The 21,604-nt window shown below is 43.3% G+C and overlaps 1 protein-coding gene across 3 annotated transcripts in view; it reads left to right on the forward strand.

The window, feature by feature from the left end:
• Positions 1-21,604, forward strand: part of LOC139746214 (octopamine receptor beta-2R-like) — a 413,324-nt gene that overhangs the window by 65,854 nt on the left and 325,866 nt on the right. For 2 of the 3 annotated variants that reach the window (XR_011712112.1, XR_011712110.1), the window contains exon 2: positions 46-95. The gene's annotated coding sequence lies outside the window, so the exon portion shown is untranslated. The remainder of the gene's footprint in view (positions 1-45; positions 96-21,604) is intronic. The other variant, XM_071657180.1, reaches the window with a different exon arrangement.

Below are 21,604 nucleotides of genomic sequence, written 5' to 3' on the forward strand. Positions count from 1 at the left end.
TTTTCTTGTGATAACATTATTATTGACGACTTTTGATCTTCCCAGGTATCAGCGCACAAGGTAGAGGGCTGGACCTGGGGCAGCACCACAATAAGGTATGTTAAACTCTTCAGGAGAGACCTAACCAGTCCTCACTTCTTCACATGTTCTGTGGTGAAGGTTTACCAAGTTCTAGTTCATCTTTGCCTGGTTTACTTTTTCCAGTTTGCCTAATTAGATTCCATATTTTCAGTTTGTCTGATATTAGTTTACCTGATTTTAGGTTACCTGACATTGGATTACTTGGCTTCACTACACCTGATATAGGTTTACCTAGTCTTATTCTATCTGATATTGGTTTACATAGCTCTGCTCTACCTAATATAGGTTTCCTTAATATCAGTCATCGATTTATTTGAATCAACGGGAATTTTCATGTGTTGTCTCCGATGTAAGAAAAATGTTACCAATGTTTTTGATCGAATGAAAATTCCCAAAAACAAATGTGAAATGAAGAGTTAATATATCAGGCAGGTGACCAGACACGCGTCATGCGTTATCATCTATTGTCGAGTGATCCTGAACCACTGCGAGCACTACATGTGGAGACCCTGATCCACTGTATTTCTCTACCCTAGAAATATTTTCCTCTTCGTTATTTCGTACATGAATGTTGTGTGTAATTTTTGGTACAAATTTTCTGCTTCATCAGACGGAAAGGAGACTTTCTCTCCTGCCCAGCCTCAGGGCTTTCCTCCCCAGTGGATCCGTAGTTCATTGTGTGAGGGACAACAGGAGCAGGTGGGGGGGGGCGCGTTCCTCATAACCCCAGTGTCTGGGTACACCACGTCCATCAGTGTGCCTCACAAGCAGACCAATATGCTCACTGGAAAACATTGATAAAGATTTGTCTTGCGCATGATACATGTCCAGATGGTTGTGAACTCAGTGTGGTCATTCGCGGCGCTTAACAAAAGACAAAGTTATCATGGAACCTCCGACTTCATGGCTTTCCTTTGCATGAAGCGATAATTCTCAGATGTTTATATCATTACGAATATTTACACATGTTACTGTAGCTTATATCTGAGATGATGATGATATCTGTACGTAAGTCTCCACGAATCTTTCAAACTCAGCCCTACAGGAAACTGATTCCTCCGGTGATGATGTTGTCATAATAATCTGTAACTCAGTGTATTCTATTTTTGGTCATAAAATCTTAGATATGCGTCTCTGAAAAAAAATCCTTAGCGTTCAGTGACGCGAATACATGATGGAACCCAGCTCGCTACCCTAGGGTGTCCCAATCTGACCTTCTCCAAGGTTACCGAGACAAGGACAGTCCTTGGTGTTAGTGTTGTACAGTGAAGGATACATACAACAGCCAGAGACAGCGGGACAACCAAGCAATTGTGGAAATTAGATGTCTAAACTTCCACATGAATTAGAAATTATATGAGAGAAAGAGACTAAGAAATGAGATAATCATAGTTTTTGAACAAGAAGTAAGGTTGTAAGAGTAAGGCCACATCATGGAGACAAGCGCCCCACCATGGCGCGAAGCAAGAAACAGATCGTAAGATATATCATATATCTTCCTCACGACCTAACCTAACCTAACCTAACCTAATCTAACCTAACCTACTTACCCTCTGGTGTTCTATCTCTTACTCGGTCGTTACGTAAGTTTAGGATCGTAATGTACATCTCCGTCCTCAGTGTCGTAATAACCGCCTCACTACAGCTGCTGGCAGACAAGGATGGTTAGTTAACTTGGCTGGTTGGTTATGTGAACTGTTATACCAATCAACTGTCAAGGTTGTTAAGATAGTCAGCATCAAGTTATAACCAACAGCTGAAAAATCATTAAACACCTCCTGATGATGATGACGTAGCTGTACATACATGATCCCTGAGGTCATGGGTAACTGAAACTATGGAAAAGTAAAGTAATCACGGAAGATTGAAAGTAGGGATTCGGGATGTCATGAGGAAAGACTATTTCGTGAGTTGTAGTGAAGACTTAGTGACGATGGCATGAAGCCTTGGTGACTGATAAGACCTACCAAGTCAGTGACATTAAATATATCTTCATATAACCTAACATCAACTTCCTGATGGTCCGTGTGCCACCTTGTCTCTGGGTCGTGCCTCACTGCAGTCATATGTTGACCTCCTTTCCTTCAGACCTGCAGGAAAAATGTGGAATGTCGACATTGTACATTCTTTATGATTTACTGGGACAAGCAAGCGCACGACAACTTTGCTTCCTTCTTTCAGACGTTCATATCAAAGAACGTTTGAAGTAAAGAATGCTTTTGACTTGAAAATTAGGAATCTTTGATTTTGATTTTTATTACGTAAAATTTCTGGCTGGTATGATGATTTACCGAGCTTCCTCAGTTGTCGTGTTGTGATAACCCTGGGTCTGTTGTTGTCTGAGGCTCACAACCATACTCATATTGTAACTAATGTAACATGTACAATATAATTCATCCATGGATAAGACATTACTTACAGTTTTTCTGTATAAGTTAATATATTGAAGATTATTCTTTGATAAGTGAATATATAGACATCACATATAGTGAAGGCCATGTAAACACGTATTTGTAAGCAGAAATGTGTGTGTCCCATGATGTATTGTCATGTTGATGTTATCTGTTGACTAACATTCTTATCAGCATCATCACCAGGGGATAGTTTGTCTCTCGTCTTCGTAAACAAATTTAATGGAAATAATTCTAGACTATAACACGTCTCTGTGGTAGATACATGAAGCACTTAACACTCTCAGTACAGCAGTTACGCAGGAGCCGGAGATAATACGTGTTGCTCATTAACGACTGAAGCGCACCACAAGTGCAGAGTGGGGTCGTTCGTGGTAAGCCTGAGCCCATCATTATTTACATGTGAGTTGTACCCCAGATACCGTGAGCCTCTGGCGAGGTCTTGTGGTTGGGTCCCCATCTCTGGGGTCTTGTGGTTGGGTCCCCATCTCTGGGTCTGGTTAAGGACAGACAATTAATGGTGGATACAACATGAACCTGGGTATGTGTAACTGGTCGACCAAATTCCAGAATTATGATACTTCCAACACGTGTCCAAAGTTTGTTTACTGTTTCATTTGAAAACGAAATGGCTATTAGAAAATTTAAAATCATCACTGGAATGCCCATTTTGCCTCGCAAAAAGAAATCAAACACGATAAACAATATAATCCAAGGAAACAGCAAGAGTATTATAAATATTTCTGCTCAGTAACGGAGAGGACTCACACTGTTATGTTATAATTAATTAATATGTGTTGTAATTAAGACCAAATGGTCCATGAAATTCTCATTTGGTGCAACATTATTTGGTTTGTTCCAGAACGAAATGCAAGCAATAAGATGCTATAAATCCTGTTAAGGTCAATTTAAGGTGAACGTGTATGTGGTGAGGACTCATAGTCCTGTGTATAAGTGTGCCATACTTTATTGGTTTACACAGCAGTGATGTGTGTACAATACACGGGCGACCTGAATGCATGGAACATAGAAAATAACGGTAATGACAACACTCAAGCTCGCAGGTTCGAATCTTGGTCCACAGGTAACCCAGCTGTTCATCCTCCCTTAAGGGTTGGTCGAGAGTATATATATATATATATATATATATATATATATATATATATATATATATATATATATATATATATATATATATATATATATATATGTGTGTGTGTGTGTGTGTGTGTGTGTGTGTGTGTGTGTGTGTGTATTGCAAGAGGTCACAGTAGTGCGCGTGATCTACTATATGCATATAATCACGAGGAAATTGTAACACGATAAGTTTCCAGCCTGGCAATTTCTACACCAAGAACTTCGACGTGTCCGGCAAATGTTAATTAGCAATGGATATGCAAATAATGAATTTGATACCACTGTGAACAACATGCTAGAGCAACATCTCGTGGCAAACAGACAACATCAAAGTGACACCATCAAAATTTACTACAGAAACACATATACAACATATTAAAAGGAGGAGATAGTTGTGCAAGATGAAATGGCCAGAAACTGCACGACAATTGATGAAGACAAGGATATCAGTCTGATTATATACTACAGCACTGGAAGTCTGAATCGTACCGGTGTGGTCAGTGGGTACCGATGTAATATTGAGGACTGTCAGCTCCACCACATAAACTACACTGAGCCGCCGCCTCTCGCTCCACTTACAAGGTGGAATCAAACATCATCATGAACAAAAGCGGGGAACGTGTTCCAGTGATCGGAGGAGACTACAGATATTAGAAGCCATTCACATTAGAGGGAAAGCACCTGTCATCAACATCCAGACAAACGCGACCACGCCATACAGCTCTGTGATGGCCCGCCAATAAGCACGTAGACCTGACGCCGTTTCAGGACAGGAGGAACACGTCACTGACCCGCCACAAGCTACCGTGTCCAGCATTTCAGGACAGGAGGAATGCGTCACGGACCAACTCGGTCCTAGGTTACGAAGGTCAGAGAGAACCAGACCATCCCGACCTCAACCCTATACCAGGACAATAACAGTCTCGCTTGGCCAAACAGTAGAATTAGTGATGGACTGTCTGTATTCCTACCTCGTTTGATATTGTTCTTCTGTTTCCTCAACTGTAAGTTTTTCTATATTTTTGTTTCCATATTTTGTATCCAGGTTGTAACTCATACTACCCTTCATGATATTGTTAATTTGTATCGCTTGTGGTGTTTTCCTCTACTTTTATGTGCCATACTGTTTTTTGTTTAGTGTGTTTCTTATATGTATTCTGCTTGCGTTTTACATTTCATATTCAAGTTTTGTGACGCAGTTTTTTCTCTTTTTTGTAGATTCCTGATGATGCCTCTATGAAGGCGATAACTTGATAGAAATAAGATTGATGATTTTGGACAATGGTGTCTGAGCATCCACCTAATGGTAGAATGATATTGAGAAAATTAGAGAACATAAGACGATTAATAAATTTGACAAAAATAATAACAATCATTATTGATTGTTATTATTTTTGTTATTATCATTATTATTATTATTATCATCATTATTATATTATAGTTATTATTATTATTATTATTATTATTATTATTATTATTATTTTTATTATTATTATTATTATTATTATTATTATTATTATTAGTAGTAGTAGTAGTAGTAGTAGTAGTAGTAGTATCATCATTATCATCATTATCATCATCTAGATGTCAAAGAAAGAGAGAAAGACATACAGACAGACAGACATAGACATAACCAGACGTTCTCAGACAGCCAGAGAGCCACCAGTTCTCCACTATAGTGACACACACATACCATTATAATGACACACATATAACATTATAATGACACACACACCATTATATATGAAATCTTACGTGTGAGTGTTACCACCATATCTCTGACACTGGAGAACATGATGAAACACCATGACATCCCATGGAAGATCATGAGACAAAGTCTTAGTGTTAAGAACTTCTTTAAGGCAACGTGAGCGTCCTTCCCCCTCACCAGCCCAGCCAGCAGGATATCCTGCTGAGTCCTTCCAGACCCACGAAGTACCTGCTGGAATCCATGTGGTCTTTACCGCACGAACAAATGCATTTCGCTTAACTACTTCTTATTATTATGCAAGTCTCGTGCAGAGGCTCACGCCCACACCTGTGTTTGTTAGCGGCTTTGTAATAGTTATGTAAAGGGAGTAAATTCTTCCAGCACAAGGTACTCATTAAGGAAACCTCTTGTGGCGAGACAACGTAAACCCAATGTTGTATTCCAGAGGTAGTGAAAATTGTTGCCAAACCAGGTCAGGTTCATATAATGAGAGCAGTGAATACTGATAGCATTGTGAATATTAAGATGTTACACACAAACTCTTTGGACACAGAAAAGTGATACAGTGGCCTGTCTTTGGAAAAACTCTGGATTTCTGTGTATCTTGATTATGATGGCATTGTTCCATATGATTTACTGCTTAGCACTAAGGCTAAGATAACTTCCTTCCTGTTGTTACTATCAATGGTTTACGTCATATAATAACCACGTAAAGTTACGATTAGTCAAACAGGAAGGTACAGGAAGCTGCTGCACACAAGGTGATAGTCATCCTACTTCTTGAGTGTGTTTCCAACCATCACTTTATAAAGAAATAAAGTGTTTAAAATTATCACACTAACCTGACACCAGACCATGACCGTCTGGAGAGAGATGAAGGTTACCACCGTCTGTCTACCTTGGTGCACATAGTGGACCTGGAAGACAGTGCCACTCTGGAAGAGAGATAACTGTAGCTGGCAACAGCCAACACATACGAGACGAATATTATTAACTAACGGGGAAAACAAAACTGCAGGGGTCTGGGTGCGAGACAGACATGGGAGGCAATATTGTACCTAAACTGTCACCTGAGTAACAACCTTAGGAGAACCGTAGGGAAGACAAGCTGTCTGCTGGCAAGTATGAGAGGTTAGCTAGAGATGGTCACCATTCCAGGACCTTTTGGCTCCAGCAAAACATGGTGCTCAGCACAGTGCTTTCCCTCTAACACTGTGGGTTAAATACATATTTACTAGAGTAGCGCCAGGGAAAATAAAACCTGGACAACACATCCACATCCAGAGTTATGATAATCATAAATCATATAAACAAGAGATCCACACGAGGAGAAACGGCCACGACCAGTCAGTATATATTCCGACATCTTCCAGAGATTCAAAAATTACACATAGTCACAGCCATGATGATACCTGTCCTGACTTACTCACCTAGACCAATGTTCCTCACCTCCGCACCAAGCATGTTGATGTTACAGAGGATACAAGGTAAGGCTCTACGTTTGGTCACAAATGAAAAATATCTCTCTACTGAAAACACGATTAAAGATGAAACCAGTCGGCTGGTTCATAAGTAAGAGAAGCAATCCAAAAAGTATGGCAGACACTAGAACACAACGACGGTACAAAGTACAGACCATCCAGGAACACTTGTGGTTCCCTGGAGGGCTGGGAGCACCAGGGAGAATCCAGTCATCCACTGCAGTACACAGTGAGCAATGTTTAGCTTACGTCTGCCGGGTCTATAAACATCAGACACCAGAAAACACGTTTCCAGGTAATCAGTCACATCCGTCAAAAGATCTTACACCTTACAACTGTACACACTTCAGTCTTCTCTCTCATTTCAAACTATCCCTTCCACTGCCCCACATCCTCTCTCTTTCCTCTAACCACCTTATCAAAAAAGAAAGGTGAGGGATGGGGGGGATGTCCTTTGTACTGTTGCACCTCTGCTGTTGAAGTCTCGTCTCTTACCGTGCGTGATGCATCACTGTTATCTGCTGACTTGTACTCGCTTCCCTCATGTTGTCCTATGAGAGAAATGGCCACCTTGTGTGGCACAGACATCCAATACTCCGATGAAGTCGTCGATCATGTCATATTGTGAAGGTTATGACTCTTTCCTCCGTCCTCTGTTCCTCTCCAACTTGCCATCAATCTCTTACCCTCATGTCGAGAAGGCTGTTGCCGTCGCTGTCTATTACCTGGATGTTCTCTGAGCTCAGCTGGAGGACATGGGACCCCTCCTAGAGGGGAAGCCTCGCCCTGGACCACTCGTCGAGCCTGAGCCAATTTGAGGAAAACTCTCAAGAAGTCTGACTCTAGGGCGCTCTGTTGCCTGATTTCATTTATCATTTTCTGTAACTGTTATTGTGGGTAACTGTTGCTTACTGTGGGTAAATGTGGGATGCTGTTGATTTTGCACCTTGTCATGTCTTACCAGGTGAGACTGAGATGAACGTGATGCAGTTTCCTGCGATTATAGAGAAGCTTCGAGGAAGCAGAGTATCAGACCCCAGCTTACAGTGTGGTGATGAAGGCCGTCAGTCATGTAGCCGTTCGTAGACGTTCATGTATCTGCAACTACTCTCTCTAGACATGCAAGTGTTGTACTGTCTCCCTCCACTCTGGAAACCACTCATCCAGAGATACAACGTTGATCCAACACATTGGAAGACGCCATCATGCAAGAGATGCGACTTGCACACTGATCACTTACGCCTCGACTGTGTACCTCACACACAACAACAACAAAAACAAACATTATTACACATCGTGGCTGTAGTGGCACACGGCGGACGTGGTAATGTGGCGCTCCACAAAAGGGGTCCTGGGGGGTCCTGGGGTAGGAAGATAAGGTAACGTATGAACACACACACACACACACACACACACACACACACACACACACACAAACGCGCACACACACACACACACACACACACACACACACACACACACACACATACACACACACACACACACACGTGTTCATTCAGGTGATAACAACCCGCCATATTCATGATGTAATCTGGCTTCGCTGTAGCGAGAAAGACATCAAAGCCAGACTCAACAGTTGCCAAACAGTAATATACATTTCATGACGTGGGGACAAAAATTCACTCAAGAGTAATCAAGAATCAAGGAAAGATAAAATCGTCTCTTTCATTATAACAAAAAGAAAAACTGAGACAAAAGAATCTGTTTAAAATGTTTGTATAAAAATGTTTTGTTATATTCTGTGATTTCGTTATCGTTGTACGATCTTCGTTTATAATATTCATATCTCAGGATTACGTGGAAGTGAAAGATAAAACTGAATGATGTCTTGCAATCAAACATTTCTAAATGTCGAAATGTTTATCATTACTGTGGGTACCCTGCTGTGTCTGTGTGTACAAATATCATACGACATGAATCATTGCTGGGCATAGTTACGTGAGCAAGTGAAGTATGTTGTTAAGGAAGAGAATATGACCTCTCCACCCACCCGCAGTAATGACCACCTCTCGTATTGACATGTCTGAATAGATCGTGGCAGTGAGTCAACGGTGGATCATTTCTATGTATCTCTCAACTGAAAATTTATGTTGGTACACATCAGAGGAGAGCGAGTGTATGTGGCTAGTGTTGCTCATCGTATGTTGGTACACATCAGAGGAGAGCGAGTGTATGTGGCTAGTGTTGCTCATCGTATGTTGGTACACATCAGAGGAGAGCGAGCGTATGTGGCTAGTGTTGCTCATCGTATGTTGGTACACATCAGAGGAGAGCGAGTGTTATGTGGCTAGTGTTGCTCATCGTATGTTGGTACACATCAGAGGAGAGCGAGTGTATGTGGCTAGTGTTGCTCATCGTATGTTGGTACACATCAGAGGAGAGCGAGTGTATGTGGCTAGTGTTGCTCATCGTATGTTGGTACACATCAGAGGAGAGCGAGTGTATGCGCCTAGATATTACCATATGATCGAGATCAAATTCACTAAACCCATGCAACAACTAAGTTTAGATACAATAGAGACACCTCTTGGTAAAACGTACTTCAGCCTGTCCTTCACGACATTCATGATAGATTTTCTCCTCGCACATCTTCCATAATGTCTCCTGACAAGCACCACAAAAGAAAATGTTGATACAGCGAAGACCTTAGCACTATGTAGCCTCGAGACTTCGTAATTGAAAAACTTCCCCAATTATACTCGCAAGAATTTTTGACACGAGTCCTTAAGGACATGCGTATTCAGGTTTATTTTTAAGAGGTGAGGGAATATTGCTGTGTGTGCATAGACACTGGAGGAGCGACTTTATATTTGTCTCGTCTGTAGCGATGTGTTGGTGGGAGGTAGGTAGACGTGGGAACAAGTTAAGGGTCCTGGGTGACCACACTTATGATTTGTTCTTGGTTGTTTACCTTATGACGTACAATCATAACTACTGCGTTACTCTGGCAGGACTGGAACTCTGCTTCCTCTTGAGAGGGAGCTACGAGGTGGCTGGGCGGGCGTGTGTGTGACGGGGAGGTGGGTGGGCGGACGTGTGTGTGACGGGGAGGTGGGTGGGCGGGCGTGTGTGTGACAGGGAGGTGGGTGAGCGGGCGTGTGCGTGACGGGGAGGTGGGTGGGTGGGCGTGTGTGTGACGGGGAGGTGGGTGGGCGGGCGTGTGTGTGATGGGGAGTTGGGTGGGCGGGCGTGGGTGTGACACCGTCATACAACAGGAACCTGAGAAACTCCAATTTAGAGAACTAATGTTGTCATCAGGGAGAGGAGGATATCAATAATATCAATCATGTCAGAAATATTTGATACATTGGGCCGGATTGGAAGGGTTAAAGTTGAGGAAGTGATCGAGTTTACTAGGGAAAATACTTTTGTCTGAACTCGGTCAAGAAGGAGACTAGAGGAAGACATCCCCGACGTGTGTGTGAGCAAGACTCCAGACAGCTACGGATTATCCTACTCCACTGTTGAGTTGAAATACATTGTGGAACTGAACACGATCCCGTCTGTACCCGAGGAAGATTTAGCCAATTCACAGATGCTTCCAGGGAAGAGCACAGGCTTGATGAAGGCCAAGTGTATTGCTGGAATCGAAGGGAAGAAGAGGAGAACCTCTAAGAATTAACAACGTCAGATGGAACTGGAGGAGGAGATATTAGGGGGTAACTGGGTTTAGGAAGCGCGAGCTTACTCTGACTAGATTACGTCCTCCTGTCTTAGGCATCTTCCACAACTCCGAAATTAGAAAGGCAGACCAACTGATACAAAAATCTCTCAAATATGTATTTAGGATTTTTTTTAAACTAGCAATACACCTAATGATAGGGGGGAAAACGAAAGATTTGTAGAAAATGATCTGCACATGTTAAGAAAATCTTCAACTGCTAGAACATGAAGATATGGCCCTTGTGTGTGTTGGCGTCTGACCTCTGACCTGACTCGTATGTCAGATCGTCCGTCACGCCATCATATTCAAAGGTCTTATGTCATGCTCAAGGATCCTACCGTCGTGCTCAGCTGGCTACTCCTAGTCCACGACCTCTTGTCTGTACTGACTAATTATTCCCATAATGTAGTCAGCTGTGAGTCAGTCGTTCAGGCAAAAATCCTTGGTCATGTTTTATGCTGCGTCTGCTGGAACAAATCATGGATGAGCCAATTACAGAGTACATGCAGCTAAACAAAGAGATTCAATCCTCTAAGTAATCCATTACTTTAATTCCCTTGCCTAACTTCTTGCTCAGCTATGTGCTTAAGCTGATTGAAGAAACAAGTTACTTACAAATGAAATGCAACACAATTGAACTCAAGATCACTGTGCAAGAAAACTTTAAAAAAAACACCCAGCAAGTTCTAACATCAACTCCAACATGATCAATACACTCAGCAAGTTTTAACATCAACTCCAACTATGATAATAACACTCAGCAAGTTCTATCAACTCCTCTGACGACTCGTTATTTGATTTTCAGTATCAACAGAAGACAAAATGTTCTAGTCCTCACTGGAGTGCAATCCAGAGATAAATAACTTCCAGGAAGGAGAACAAAGCGTTGGATGTAACTGAAAATATTCCAGGATGAACTAGTCTTGTGGGAGAAGTGATCTGTGAGGCCAGACAGGTACATCTCTCTCTCTCTCTCTCTCTCTCTCTCTCTCTCTCTGGTCGACGCCTCTGCAGAAACCGTTTGCCTGGACGGGAGACACATCGGTGTGGCAGAAGTAACCAGCTGCAGCAGCACAGGAAGGAAGGAAGTTGGTCTGAGAGAAGCAGTGAAGTTGACGAGTGAGAACAAGATCATGAGACGTGACCTTCTCGTGGACAAGAAGACAAACAAACCATGTATGTCTCCGTCCATCACAATGTCTTCTAAAGTTGTCAACAAACGAATGAGTAAGAAGTTCAACTTCTGATTACCTGGACGGGCCTCTGCTTACCTCTATCTTACTCTCTTTCTCTCTTTATAACTTTATTTCCTGAAAACGTTTCAACTACCGTTGGAAAATTAGTGGCAGGAAATGGAAGCTTTGAATAGATACATCACAACCCAGCTGTTTATAGAACGTGCGTGACTCAGACCGTCAGGTTATGGTACAACAGCCAGCCTTCAGGCATCTGTATGTGTGTGTGTGTGTGTGTGTGTGTGTGTGTGTGTGTACTCCAGGTCAGGTTCCTATAAAAGATTCCTGGTGTCACATGGGACCTTTTGAAGTCTTCTCCTGAGCTCAAGGCTGCGCTCCCTCCAGTAGAAGGGAAATATAGACTCCTTTAGAAGGAAGAAGTTCTTGACTGTACTCCCAGTGACAGCCTTCTCAACGGTGACTTTCTACATCCGGTATAACCTCTTGCAGGCGGAGTCCGGTAACACAATCATGAAGTTTTTGTATAAAATGAGTGATAAAATCATATTCACTCCATAATGGAATTTAGATTGTTATATATCTGTACAGAATACCAAGTATAACAAATATATTTGGTATGTCCAGGTAGTTAAAGTTGACTGCTGTAGTACGGAGGCAACTTCCATATATCTACTGTTCACTCTTCTGGGGTGTGAATGTGGAACCACCTCACGAAACAATTTCATTTTCAGTTCTGTCCATTTTCTTGGGTATGACCAAGTCTTTGTAGTCGTTTCTGGTGTTTACTGATGATTAGTGGAGGTGACACGCTCGCTAGTTGGGTAGTACTTCACGGCTGTAACGACAGCGGCTCACTGAACCATCAGAACAGTGTCACCAACACACTCGTGTCAACAAGCACCATCAACCGCTCCCCGGGACAACTCTCTTGAAGTGGACCATCCCTTCGCCCTGACTCTCGGAGACGCTTCACATTACGACCTATACTACCCCACAGGAAAGGCCAGGTCGTCTGGTACGACCTGTGCCGCCACGCCGGCAAGAGCAGGTCGTCTCTCCTTCGCTTGGCGTGACAGAAATGCGATGTCATACAACATGACATTAAAGGTACAGCTTTATATGCAGTGACGACCTACTTGATTGAAGGAAAGACTTTGGAGTAATTGATCATCAGCTTTGATCATGTGACGTTGGTTGGCGGTCATCGTCTTACCTAACACTCTCATCAATACCAGGCGTCCACACCCCCAGCGGTGTAGGGTACAAATAGTGTGGGAACAGTAAACTGTTCAGAAAATACTGATATAACAGTAGCGTTTAGCATGTTGTTGTTTCTGAGACATCCCGTGTATTGCCGTGTCTTAGCCAATATATATTTCTTACAAACAGGTTAGCCAGAGGCGATTATCATGATGAAAAACATTCTCCTGGTTTAGTATTATGGGATATATTTTAGAATATATCTCTTGTGATGTATTGATTTTCCAACATCAGCTCTTCATGTAGTTTCATATTGACTACGTTCACCCCAGTGAGAGTGTGAAGCTGTAAACTTAATGTGTTCTTCACAGTCAAGTGATGGAGTAGTAACGGTGGACACATCTTCAGTACAGGAGAGGCATTGTACACCAACCAAGAATATTTCTCTTTAAAGATGCAAGTCCACTGTGTGAAAGTAGATACATGACCATCTAGTGGTAAACCAGTGCACTACACGTTACCAATACAGTATTTCTCACCATCACTTAAGCAGTACTGCAACGTTGCACTTACGTATTTAATGTTCTTTCAGAAACTTTGTTGTATTACAAACTTTTACCTTCGTGAAGCAGAGCTCAAGTGGGATTTCATCTCTGCTGGTACAGTTGTGGTGTTTTATGGATGTCATGTGTTACTTCCCGTACGTGTTAATATCTAAGGTGATTTCAACTCTTAATCAGAGGTTAATGATTCAAGGCTTCATCCTTGTGTATACCAGTATGAAACAAGCAAAACAATCAATAATGAACATAGAGAAAACTAAACAAATGTTTAAAACACTTACATCAACAGACGAAGAGTCTTAACAATGGTAAGGCTTGCTAAAGGAAAGAAATATTTTCAAAAATGTCAGAAATGATTGGAATCAGTCAACATGGTAGCAACAAACACAAGCAGACGAGTCTGTATGTGATGTAAGAGCAAGAGAACACTAGTCACCAGACTGACGTACGGTCGTAACATATGAGTTTGTCCAGCCAGACAGCACCGGCCATTTGCCCAGCGATCCCATCCCCCCGTTTTCCATTAACAATATTCCCCAACTACGTTAACTGTGAGCACGTCTACAGCCTGAGCGGTCGGGGAGAGCAACTCAGAATACTGCACACTTTTGGTCCGAACAGTTGGAAACAACATTTAACCGAGGAACTATCGAAGGAGTTACAGCATTTGTATGTATCATTGTAGCATTCATATCTCATGCTGTACCCAGCCATACAGATGAATGAGGGAGGAGGGGAGCAGGAGGTTAGAAATCCTCCCTTCCTGTACTTCTTTCCAAAAGAAGAAACAGAGGAAAGGGTCAAGTGAGGAGTTTCTTCTTCAACGGCTTTACCATCTGTTCCTGGCTTTACCTCGCTGGTATGTGTGTGTGTGTGTGTGTGTGTGTGTGTGTGTGTGTGTGTGTGTGTGTGTGTGTGTGAGCTCACGGATATAGTAATTTGTGTATATAATCATGTCAAATATTAGTGCCTAAAGTTTCCATGTAGTCATCGCTATAAGTATAATGAACTGAAGAAAGATGTTAATGATCAGACCCTCAGGTATGGTCGTGTCAAGACGATGCTGGACACGAGAGTGAGGGATGCCACGATAGTTACTTAAGGCGTGTCTCACTAGTTGTAATAATAAGGGATGTACATCTAGGCTACCTTGACCACAAGCTTTCTCAGCATCTCTGAAGATATTCTGAACATCTCTGGTGGACGTATGTAAGAAGTATTGTTGGTAGACTCGTGTTTATAAGGGACTATGAATATATTGTGTAGCAACCAGGGTTAGTCTATTTTCATATCAGAGTAGATATAGGGAGAGTCTCTGTGCCGGCTATTCTTGGCACTGCGCCGGAATATTCAGCATCATAAGCAGCATTTATCGGGCCAGGCCAAGAAATTAAACGGCTCCGGAGGCAGCATAAAACACGGCTAATTACAGGCAGCCCCGAGGCGGGGGTGAGAATAGCTGGCTGGCGGGAGATATAAGAGCGGGAAATTTATGATTCGTTGGTATGAATCACAGACTTAAGGTAGCTGTTGTCAGAGGTAAGACAGTGTCTACCAGAGGCAGCGAGCGTGGCTGGAGATGAAGTTCTTCCAACTGAGGACTCAGCAGTAGTTATGAGGATTGTCTGGTTACTCAAGGATTAGCTGTATCCATGGAAAGACTAGCTGGAAAATGAGACTTTTGCTTTGAAAACTCTAAGTCTCACCCTACACCTACAAGAAGGCTCATTCCCACATGTCACCAAAAGCATAACACTTCCCTCACACGAGAGACGATTGTTATATCTTCAAGGATACTACGCCATGAACAACACAAAGACGACTACTCGTCCCAGAAGCACTAATCGTCAAGGAACAATAACCAAAACTCAACAACCGAACACAGATTAAGACAGACTACTTACAGCTACGTGCCCCAACACCGCGTTACAACCAATGAACGTGCAGCGTTGTTTGGATGAAGTAATCCTACATGCCGCCTGCGCTCGAGTTCAGCTTATCTATGCCTTGTTCTTAGGTCTTGATAGTGACGACATACGACGAGGTAACCAGCAGTTGGTGCAACACTGACTTACTATTTAAATTAGAATAAGGGAGACACTATAATGAAGACATGTAGACATATACCATCCATAAGACATAAAGCTGGATCATAAAACTGCGTAATAAAGACATTTACTTTCCACAGGACATAAAGTCTGGTAGTAAAACCAAAATGTGTAAGTTCCTGTATTTTATATAGTTGGTTTTTCTCTCATTCCCTGAGATGGTGTCTTATAGGTGTAGGTGTGGGGCAGGATAAATCCCTCCCATCATGGTGGGTGGGTCATGAATAAAACACTGGGTATGGAAGGGGAATGGTTGACCACCAATACGACGGGCGAGGAGACGTCTCCATGGTATGCTGAACGATCATCCTCCCACACCACGTACCAGCACCGTCCTGTGCTGAAGCGCCTTACCCTCGGGTAAGTGTTGCCCCTGGAGGTAGTAGGTGAGTGGGAGGGAAGAGCCTGTAACTCCTGCTTTATCTCGGCCGACGACGCCCGGAGCAGGCCGCCGGGTCTGCCGTGCTCGCTCGGCTGCCTCCTGGCTCATCTCCTGAACCAACGGGAAACTGCGTCGTGTTTCACGGTGATGCTCGCTGGGCTTGCGCCAAGTTTCGTCCCTGCAGTAGCTCACTCCCACGATCACAGCCGAGGGTTGGCTCACACTAACGCCCACATCCATATCATGAGCGACCATTAGGGAGTGTAGGCCAGTCTCAAGAAGGAGATGAAGAGGGTTTACTCATTTCCAGCACCACATAGAAGCTCGTCAGAATTCTGAAGTTTAAAAGGAAAATTATATTTTTTCTTTATTCATTGATTTGTTTCGTTGTTCTAAGGCTTGATCCTATTTCTCGCCTTAGCGAAGTAGCGTCAGGAACAGAAGACTGAGCCCCAAAGGTAAAATCTCTCTTGACTCGTTCTTTTATTTCTACTTTTGTAAAGTAATGATACAGGAGAGAATCATTTCCAGCCTCCCCCTCCCACCTCTTTTAGCTGCGTACGACGTCACGAGGGAGATGCGTGGGTAGTTTTCGTTCTCCCTGATCCCCAAAGATAAGATAAAAAGACAGTAAATCTCTCTCTTGGATTTGGATCACAAAGTGTCTTTTGTAACAACACGAAATGTTGAAAATAATGAGCCAACATCTTTAATGGTTGATGTTTACCTCTTTGACTACCCATATGTCTGAAGCTCAATATGTTTCATGCTTCAGATGTTCCATGTTCCATGTGGGCACATGAGGGAGAAATATATGTGCATGTGCTTTCGTAGTTTACATTCACAAGGCTGAGTATGACTGGTGTTGTGTCATGGTAGCGAAACTGGAGTGTGTCAACAACATGACCAGCTGACCTCTTGCACAGATAACTCCGGAATCAGGTTACATATGACGACACGAGATACTTCACCAAGATCCACACCAGATGTTTTCAATAACAACTCTTCCTCTGTCTCCCGTATCTGAGGTGGCCAGGTAGTGACCTGCCGCCCAGGTGGCAGCCGAGCGAGAAGTTGAAATCAAAACATGACTGGGCCACCAACATAGCGGCTTTCTGACCCAGGGAACAACAGCTCTCTGACCCAGGGAACAACAGCTCACTGACCCAGGAAACAACAGCTCTCTGACCCAGGGAACAACAGCTCACTGACCCAGGGAACAACAGCTCTCTGGTCCACGAAGAAAAAACTTTTGTCTCATAAGTTGTAAAGTAGTGAACTTGAGGAAAGTGTAAAGTTGGAATTTTACTAATGAACTTGAAAACGAAAACTTGATTAATTGAAACTTGATTTTCATGAGAAGGAAAAAGAAAAATAGATGAAAGATTTCATTCATATTTTACGAAGGAAAATATTCTAAAATCTGTGAAGGTAAAGTGTGCTTGAATATACACTTGCTTGGCAACGTGTTTCTGTTGTGGTGTCATGTTCCCCTATGGACGACCAACTTTGTAAGCTTGGCCCAGTCATGGGTCTTCAGTTTACCAAGTAAGCAAGCTTTCCCTGAAGACGATAGCGAACTGGTAGCTTTTTGAAGATGTCGCTGGTGGCGTCAGCCGTTACTTTAGCGTTACCAGTGGTGGAGTCAGGCGTTACTGTAGCTTTAACAGTGTTGGAGTAAGGCGTTACTGTGGCGTTACATCTGGTAGTGTCACTCGTTATTGAAGCATCGTCAGATAACGAAGTCAAGACAAACAGGTTCCTGACTTGCTTGGACAAGTTACTGTTTAAGACATTTCTGGTCGTCGTTGTGTGCATGACGTGTGGTTATAACCTTGCTTGTCATAACTACAATAACTCATGTCAACATTATGGGTCTGTTGTGCTCCAGGTGCTGAATGGTAGAGGCAAGCAACATAATCATGGAATATACCAGGCGGTACGCCAACTGACTGGCCACTGGTGTCGTGTGGTATACCAGCTGACTGGCCACTGGTGTCGTGTGGTATACCAGCTGACTGGCCACTGGTGTCGTGTGGTATACCAGCTGAAATCTTGAACAGTCAACCTTTTGAAAACATGGAGTCCAGTCATGTACCTACTGACGTGCTGACAGTCCAGTCTTCTACCTGCTCACCTGCTGATAGTACAATACTGTAGGACAACAGGAGGATCTGATAGTGTGAGGGTGTATGTGACAAGATTATGCCATACTCGACACTTGTACCCGGTGCAACCCGACGCCCTCCTGGCGTTAAGTGCAATTACGCAATAATCCGTCAGCGTTCATTATTGTGATGGTGACAAAGGGCTGCACGATGTGGTTATTGCAAATAGGTACATGACGTTTTCCCTGATATTCACACTTTTGGGCAGCGAGAGACTTTCTTGGAGGAGAATGTTCGTGGTAATGTGTCGTCGTGTATTGTGGATCTGTTAGGGAAGGATGAAGTGTGAGGATCTAATACTCGTGTGAGTGACAGCTGTAGTAATGTCCCTCACGAAAGTTTCCCTCAAAGGTTCTCCTATAAAAGTTCTGGTAACATTCATCAAACTTTCCTTCTCTGCCAACAGTCCTCAGCTGCACTGTGTTCCGGCAAGTCACCAGCTTAACTGTTTCCTTCAAACAGTTCCCAGACTTACAGTTCTCTTTCAACAGTCACTAGTTTTATCACATCATAGCCAACACTCACAACATGAGCCAGTTTAATAACCCTCTGGCGTAATAAGTTTCTCATTGTTGTTTCTGACATTCACTTTATATCGTCAGGCTTCTTTCAGTATTCACTTCCCGTCAGCCAAGTGGTATCAGTCGCTGTCCTGACACTCGACTGCCATCACTCACGACCCTTGGGGTCAACAGTTGTTACTTCAACGGTTCTGGTGTCGTCGGCTGTTATCAAGATAACTCTAGTACTGTCGGCTCTTACCAGGACAAAGTGAGTTTAATAACATCACACGGTATATTTTCTCAGTTCCATCCTATCATGGGTCTTCTTTTGACAAGGTATTGGCTTGATTGATGATCAAATATCCACTTAGGACTACAGAACAGAAATCTTCGTGAGATATTCAGAGTGTGGAAACCCTCGGAAATTAGATAGATTCTAAATCATTGTTTCCAGTGAACTTTATACTTATGTTCAGAACAGAGGCACCGTAGCCAAGCTAAATGCTCAGGACAGAGGCATCGTAGCCAAGCTAAATGGAATTTATTAAAAGAAAAGAAATATCTGTTAGTGTATACCATTATCGCTCAGTAAAATTGGTTGGGACTTTTACAAATTTACAAATTCTCATTAATGTCTAAAACCGAAGCCATGGCAACAGGTTTCTGAACTTGTTTGGCTAATGGAACATATATATAATGTGTGTGTGTGTGTGTTTTGGAGCATTACTGTAGTGGGTTGCATGTGTGGCTGGCTTTTTTCTTTGTTAGTATTCAGTATTGCCACAGTAAAATTTGGACAATGTTGTGTTGTGTGTTGTATCCTTACACAGGAGTGTTATGTCTGCCCTCCTGCATTATCTGGGTAATGACTCACTAGCTTGTGTTTCTCTGTAGTTTTATCGTAGGTTTTCTGCCGTTGTAATTTGATAACTACAGGTTTGATATGGAAGTGAGGTCATGGAGGCTTTAGTTCTCTTGAATGGTTATGACTTTTACGTTGCCGGTTCAACGGAACAATTTTCTCATTCGGAGAGAAATATTATTCCATCAAAGCTGGCACACGTTAGATCTGCCCAACCCTTATAACGAAGGCGGAATATTGGACGCTAAACTGTTCGGAAACGGAAGTCTTTTATATACAAGCTGTTAACGTTACAAATATCAGGTTGTGTGTGTATATTGTCACACTACTGGTGAAATGTTATCATCCAACAACCATACAGTTGTCGTGCCTATAATCTCACCGACAGCGACATGAAGTCAATCCCGTAATTCCAACTGGCCCAGCCATTTATCTAGATATCCTCTCAGGGACCTCATGTGACCTTAGGTCATCCGACGTAACGACCCAGGTCAGAGGCCAGGTACGCACTCGAACAAGCAAACGAGAAGTCTACTCGCGACGAGACTCATCAATCAACGTCCTCTCTTACCTGATGAGGCCACCAGCTGTTATTAACTCGACGACCACGCTCACACAGACCACGCTCACACAGACCACGCTCACACAGACCATGCTCACACAGACCACGTTCACACAGACCACGCTCACACAGACCACGCTCACACAGACCACGCTCACACAGACCACGCTCACACAGACCACGTTCACACAGATCACGCTCACACAGACCACGTTCACACAGATCACGCTCACACAGACCACGTTCACACAGATCACGCTCACACAGACCACGTTCACACAGATCACGCTCACACAGACCACGCTCACACAGACCACGCTCACACAGACCACGTTCACACGATTAAATTTATGGGTGTGGCTGACCCAGGTGGCTCATAAATCCCGCGCTTCAGCCTCCAGCCGTAGCGGCATCATCTTCAGCAGGATTCTGAGAGGTGTAGCAGGTGAAGCCTGCTTCCCCTCCCCTGCTGACAGGGACCCAAGGGTCATTACCGTGGCCCGCCTCCTCCACTAGTTTTGGTAGTAACCCTGCCCCGCCATCTCCCTCCTGTAGCACAACCGCCCACCTTCCGTCGCTGGGAACCTCGGTAACGCATCTTCTCTTATGTCGCAACAGCAAGACAGATACGAGACCTCGGTAGCGTTACCTCACTCCTCCGACACAGACCCCAGGACCATGGCTGCGTTATCTGCCGTCTGCAGGGGTCAGATAACAGCAGTAGCTGCACTATGTTTAACCACCCACCCCACACCCTTGCCTCCCCAGGCCTGGCTGCTGGTGTCATCAATCCATGAGTCGTCTGACCAGCCCGCCGCAGACCTGCCATGTGTCCACAGCATGGTAGGACCTGCTGCAAGGTACAGATCTTACCCATCGTCAAGTCCAAATCTTCCCGCAGTTCGAAGTATTGTATCGTTATTTCGTCCCTGTTTTCTTTCTTCTGACTTTACCATGAGATACATTTTCCTAAGATTTTTCTATGTAACGTTATATGTGTATCACCTAACATTTTCGATGAAGCTGCTGAAGGATCCTGATTCAGTCACCTTGACGTAATGTGTGTGATGGATGATCTGCCGGATGTCAGATTCTCGATGTTCTTGCCTTCTGTGTAGTGTTAGGAACCGAAGGATATGTTGTGATAAGAATGGGGATAAGGTTTATCATTACAGTGCCAGGTTATATCTTCATGTTACTTTTGTCTTGATCCAGAGGTTTGTCGTGACGATAGCTTCCATGAGGCCTCGTCCAGGAAACATGGATCTACATTCTCATGGCAACCGTAATGGTACGGACAGACATCCACTAGACATGTCCACTTCGGGTGGAACGAGAGTATGAGAAAAAGAATGATAGATTTAATAATCATCGCTCCACGTGTATTTGTAGACCTGACTCTTCACGTTATAAAGGTTTCAGGAAGAGAAAAAGATGTAAGAGGGAAGAGAATTCCAGAGTTTCGGGGATCGGGGAGATATATGATGGTGTCTGTTACTGGAAGAAGATAAGGACTGCAGAGGGGAGAGTAGCTCTGAATAGAAGGAAAAGGGA

Source organism: Panulirus ornatus, chromosome 64 (genome assembly GCF_036320965.1).
Source record: "Panulirus ornatus isolate Po-2019 chromosome 64, ASM3632096v1, whole genome shotgun sequence".
Taxonomy (NCBI): domain Eukaryota; kingdom Metazoa; phylum Arthropoda; class Malacostraca; order Decapoda; family Palinuridae; genus Panulirus; species Panulirus ornatus.